The sequence below is a fragment of the Anomaloglossus baeobatrachus genome, chromosome 2 (genome assembly GCF_048569485.1).
Source record: "Anomaloglossus baeobatrachus isolate aAnoBae1 chromosome 2, aAnoBae1.hap1, whole genome shotgun sequence".
NCBI classification, from domain to species: Eukaryota; Metazoa; Chordata; class Amphibia; order Anura; family Aromobatidae; genus Anomaloglossus; species Anomaloglossus baeobatrachus.
Window position 1 is genome coordinate 94,246,195 of NC_134354.1, and position 6,000 is coordinate 94,252,194.

A 6,000-nucleotide genomic window follows, 5' to 3' on the forward strand; every position below is an offset into this window, starting at 1 on the left:
CCACTCTGATCCAGGGTTGCTGTGGCTCGACATTCTCCGGACCCGGGGGCTTGCGGCCACTGAAATGTAAAGGGGGGGTATTTACAGGGGGTAGGTTCCCGTGGTTCCCAGTAAGAGGAGTACAGCAGCTGCCAATGGGAGTACCCGGGTGAGATGGAGTGGGGCAGCCAGATGACGTTCCCTCTACGGGTAGGGAAGGTCCCTGGACTCGGGATGATAAGGTGTAGGGGAGCGTGATGCAGGTTGGACGCAGGGAAGGGCAGCATACTCCCTCAGGCCGTGTTGGTGTTGATGCGACTCTAAAGCAGACTCTGACACAGGAGTAAACCAAGTCTCTGGGTACCACTGACGCTTGAGGGAGCACGTCCGGGACTCTGTTCCCGTTGGTATTGCTAATGGTCTGGAGCCTGCCTCAATGCATTGTCTTTTAGAAGTTCTAAGTGACCCCTCGGCCTAAAGCTGTCGGGGTCCCGCTTCCTATCTTTGGATAGAGGAGCTGTGCTCTCGATGACTGACACTTGGGATTTCAGTGGGCCGCATAAGCTGGAAAGCCCTATCCCCCTCGTTGTGTTGGTGCCTTAGATCTGTGAGCTCTTGGGGAAAATTCATAAAGAGTCTACCCTCCACATATGAATTATCACGTTGCGTGAAGCTATCCTGTTTCAGTGTCCAAGCAGGCATTGGGGATTCTCAAACAAAAAAGTTATAGGATATAAAGGAAAAAAAAAAGCAACAAGGAAGTTAGAGCAAAAAGGGAACTGCAGGGAATTTTTAATTGACATATATTAGAAAAGTGATTAGATTATTTGGTTTTTGACTGCCCTTTTAATTCCAGATCATTATACATTTTGTATTCAGAAAAGGGAGTCTCCTAATGGAATAATGACAATAAACTGCGTTCTAAGATTACTCAGGTTCTGATACTAAAGCGGGTGAATTAAGTATTGAACACGTCACCAATTTTCTAAATAAATATGTATCTAAAAACTCTGTCCTCCCTCCCCCTGGAAGTGCTCCGTATATGGCTGGCTGTATGTGGGTAGAGAGCCGAACTGCCCAATTATTGACTTCCATAACACTCATTATTCGAGTTGAGCCCTTTCAGAGCATCTGACCTGATCGACTAAAGTAACTACTGTAGTACCTGAGTATTTTAGTGCTCGCCCATCATTTCTGATGGCTTATAAAAACTTGTCTAATTACCAAGGTGCCACACAAGAAACATATCATGATAGGTAAAACCAGTAAGCTGTTCAAGACCTTCACAACCTTATTGTTGCAAAACATACTGACGGCATTGGTTACAGAAGAATTTCTAAACTACTGAAGATTACAGTCAGCACTGTTGGGGCCATAATCTTGAAGTGGAAGGAACATCATTTCACTATAACCCAGCCATGACCCGGTGCTCCACACAAGATTTCAGATAGAGGAGTGAAAAGAATTATCAGAAGAATTGTACAAGAGGCAAAGACCACCTGTGGAGAACTACAGAAAAACCTGGATTCAGCAGGTATAATTGTTTCAAAGAAAACAATAAGTAATGCACTCCTACTCCATGGTCTGTATGCACACTCACCACGCAAGACTCCATTGATGAAGAAAAATCATGTTCAAACCATCCAAGGGGGAAATGGTTGAGGAACTAAATGTGGCTGGGAATTTAGGAGACAGTGATCATGCTGCTCTTGAATTTTCGATGACAAGAGGAGGAAGACCTGCGACGACTCAAATTTTAAGGTTGGACTTTATAAAGGCAGATTTTAATGGACTCAGGAAAAGGATAGGAAAGGTCCAATGACTGAATGTTCTAAAGCAGTGTTCCCCAACTCCAGTCCTCAAGGCCCACTAACAGTGCATGTTTTCAGGATTTCCTCAGTATTTCACAGGTGATGGAATTATTGATTTGGAATATATTTTTTCTCGACACTTGTTCTTTATGATAGTGGTAAATTTATGTATATATATTTTTAGTTTATTTGTGAAAATATCAGAATTTTGGCTGCATTTTTTTCCATTTTGTAATTTTTAAGAATTTCAATTTTTATTTTCTTAAACCAGTTAGTCATGCTGTGCAAAATAATTAATAAATATAATTTCCCATGTGTCTATTTACATTTGTATCTTTTTTCAAACGTCATTTTATTTTGTCAGATTGTTGAAAGTGTTAAAATTTCTAATTTATTTATTTATTTTTTTTAATTAACCAGACCCATTTGTTTAGGGACCTATTCAAACTTAAATGGCCTTTGAGGGGCCTATGTATTGGAAACTCCCCAAATGTGATACAATTTTTAAAACCTGCACCCCTCAAATACCTCAAAACTGCTGTCAAGCAATGTTTTAACCCTCCTGGTGCTTGACAGGATATAATACAAAGTGGAATAAAAAATTAAAAAAATTTCACTTTTACAAGACATAGCACATCAAAATAGACCCCAAAATTTGTTACGCAGTTTCTTCTGAGGCCTCTGTTTGGATACACAGCCAGGCTCAGAAGGGAAGGAGCAATATTGGAATTTTGGAACACAAATTTGGTTGAAATAGATTGTGAGCACCATGTTGCATTTTCAAAGCCCCTAAGGTGCCCAAACAGCAGAAACCCCCCACAAGTGACCCCATTATGGAAACTAGACTCATCAAGGATTGCATTTATGGGCATAGTGAGCATTTTGATCCACAGGCACTACACAGAATTTGTCAACATTAGGTCATGATATTGACATTTTTCATTTTTTTCCACACAAATATTGATTTAACTCTAAATTTCTTACTTTTGTAAGAGGTAATGTGACGCCCCTGGACTAGTCAGGGCGTCACAGGGTACTGCACGCTCTTTACCCTTAGTGCAGGACTAAACCCCTCTTGGTTCTGGGTTCCCAACCTATAGTACTGCTTCCATCAGCATCCAAAATCACAATGACACTTCACATCACACCCTGTCAGACACACCAGTGGACTGGTGAGCTGGAATAGGGCCGCCCAATTAGGGATCACACAGACTAGTGGTAGGTGACAAGTCAGTCGGCACCAGGGGAGCAAAGTGAGAGGAAGAGAAGTAGTAGCTCTCTAAGGGAGAAAAAAACTGGGGGTTTGAGCTCCCAGGGAAGTTGAGTGAAGGGTTGGGTTGCAGACGGTGGTCTGGGCCGGAGTAGTCGGAGACAAGGTCGCGGGATATTGGGACTGGGTGCCTAGACCTAGTCTTGGAGGACAGTCAGCAGCTCGAGTTCAATAGCCTGTCTGGGATTGAAAGCAAGGCGGGGTACTGGACTCTAGGATGGGGAGTAGCTTCAAGCAACCCAGCAATTAACCTGCGGAGGATAGTGAATTTATGGACTGCCCCCCACAAAGCTCAGAGATCAGGGGCACTAGCTCAATGAGGGGGATAGGTCTTTCCAAGAAATGCAGCCCACAGAAATCCCAAGCGTGAGCTCTTAAGAGCACAGCTCCACTACCAATAGTAGGGATCGGGGCCCGGACAGCTTTATGCCTACGGGCCGCCCGAACACTTCTAAATTTATTCATGGAGGCAGGCTCTGGACCATCAGGCAGTACTGTAGGGGACGGATAACCGGATGAGGTCCCCCAAGAGGGCAGTGGCACCCAGAGACTTGGTTTACCTTGTTGTCAGAGTCTGCTTTCCATCACAGATGCTGTCTGAGTGAGTACATGGTCCTCCACTGCTACCACCAAGCCCTGTGCTACCCTACAGCCCAAAATCCCGAGTCCCTGGGCCTTCCCTACCCGTGGAGGGAAACGTCATCTGGCTGTCCCCATTCCATCTCCCCCGGGCACTTCCATCGGCAGCGGTGGTAGTCCCTATTACCACACACCACGGGTGGTGTCACGAACTATCTCTCCCCTGTAAATAGCCCTCCTTTTTTATTTGTAGTGGCCGCAAGCCCCTGGGCTAGGAGACCCTTGACCCGCAGTGAGCCCCGGATCCGAGCGGTTCGAACGCTGCTAGGGCGGCACAGTAACACCAAAAATGGGGATTCACAATTTGTTACCCAGTTTCTAATGAACGCGGCAATACCCCACATGTAGTCAGAAAGTTCTGTTTGGACAAATGGGAGGGCTCGGAATGGAAAGAGCAATATTTGAATGTTGGAACACAAATTAGACTCTATTTGAAATAGATTGCCATATTTGCAGACCTGTGTGGTTGAAGAACAAGAGAAAACTCCCACAAACGTCATTTTTTGTAAATTCTATCCTCTAATGTCTTATCTAGGGAGGCAGTAAGCAGTTTTATTGCACCATTTTGTATGCAGTTGAAGCAACACAAATTTGAAAAATCACAATTTGCATTATTTTCTCTCATTTTTATGAATCTTTTTTGTGCGTTCTAAAAAAAACACTGAAAATTTTTCACTAGTTTTTCAATGTTCAGAAATATAATTTGGTGTACTACTAAAAATTTTTTTTCCAGGGATGCTAATTTTTCTGGGGGTAGTTTGGAGGGTTTATTTGGTGCACCTATGTCGCGGGCGGAGGGGTTGGGATCGCCGCTCGCCTGGGAATCGCTGGCACTCGGGTCTGGTGCTTCTGCTCCTCAGTGGCTCGAGCACGGGGCTGGACCCGGGGGCTCGATCAGCTCCTCCTCGCACACGAGTGAAAAGGGGACGTTTGGTGGTGGGATGTCGGTTGTGACGCCACCCATGGGGTTGTGGTGATGGTGGGCACCACCGCTGCTGGTGACGGGGGTTCCTGGGAGCGATGGCGGGGAGCAGCTGAGGTGTTGGCCCCTCCGTGGGTAGGGGCTGTTGGTCCCGGGGCCCCGGTTGGTTTGGTGAGTAAGGGATAGGTGCAGGTGCCGATGCGGGGAGGCAGCGCGGATGCGGGGCAGCGGTGTAGCGCTGTTCCGGATGGCACTGGTGTACTCACTCAGGTAGTCAATGACAGAGTCTCTTGTAAACCAAACGGCTGGATGGACGGGGCCCGCAGTCGGCTGTGGTGTCTTCACTTTCCCCGGACGGGTTGATGGTGGCTGTCTTTCCCTGCACCTGTGTTTAAGTGTTTGACCCTTATGGATTCCTACGGGTGGTCCGCTTCCCGGCTTGTACGTGTCGGGAGAGCCCGTTTTGCCCGCAGGCGCTGGCCCTTGGATCTCTGGCCGTTGGCGGTGGCTCTTATCCGGATGGGTTGGGCTGTTGCCTTCTGACGGGACTTGGGTGGGAATGAACCCCTGAGGTCCAGACTGCAATCAGAGAATTTGACCGTTACGGCGGCTTCCGAGCCTAGTCGGGGTCTGAGTACCCTGCCTTGGTGCTTAGCTTCAATCTGCTCCCCGGTTCGGTACCGGCGGGCCTCCGCCCGACCTTGGTCCTACGGTTCTGCAGACTTCCACTAACGCCTGCAGACGGTCACCACCATCTGCTGACCTTGCTGATGGTGCCTGGGCTCCGACCCAGACACACACAGTCTCCACTTCAACTCCTCAACTCCACTCAACTCCACTCAACTCAACTGACTGCTTTTACCGCCTCCAGGCCTGTGAACTCCTCGGTGGGTGGGGCCAACCTCCTGGCTCCGCCCCACCTGGTGTGGACATCAGACCCTGGAGGGAGGCAACAAGGGTTTTGTTTGACGGGTGTTCCTGACCAGGGGAGGGGTGTGTGTGTGTATATGATGTTATTCCGTGACCCCTGGGGTCCAGGGCATCACACTTACCTTCATAAATGAGAAAGGTGCACATGTACCATGTTGTGCTCTAGTAAATGTTGTATAATTTGGCACCTTATTTGTCACGCTTGGAGGGCATTAATTGGAATAAATAACAGACGGCCCTTGAAGCTCATAAGGGATTTGTCAATGCAGTGGTCACCAACCTGTAACTCGGGAGCCACACGTGGCTTGCAGGCCTGTGATGTGTAGCTCATGACCATCTTCCAGATTGGTGCATTAGAATCTGGTCTAGAAAACAGCTGTGAAGGGCAGGTCTCCAGATGGTGACTTTTGTGAGTTGCCCCAAAATAGAAGAGCAGATCTAATTTGGGT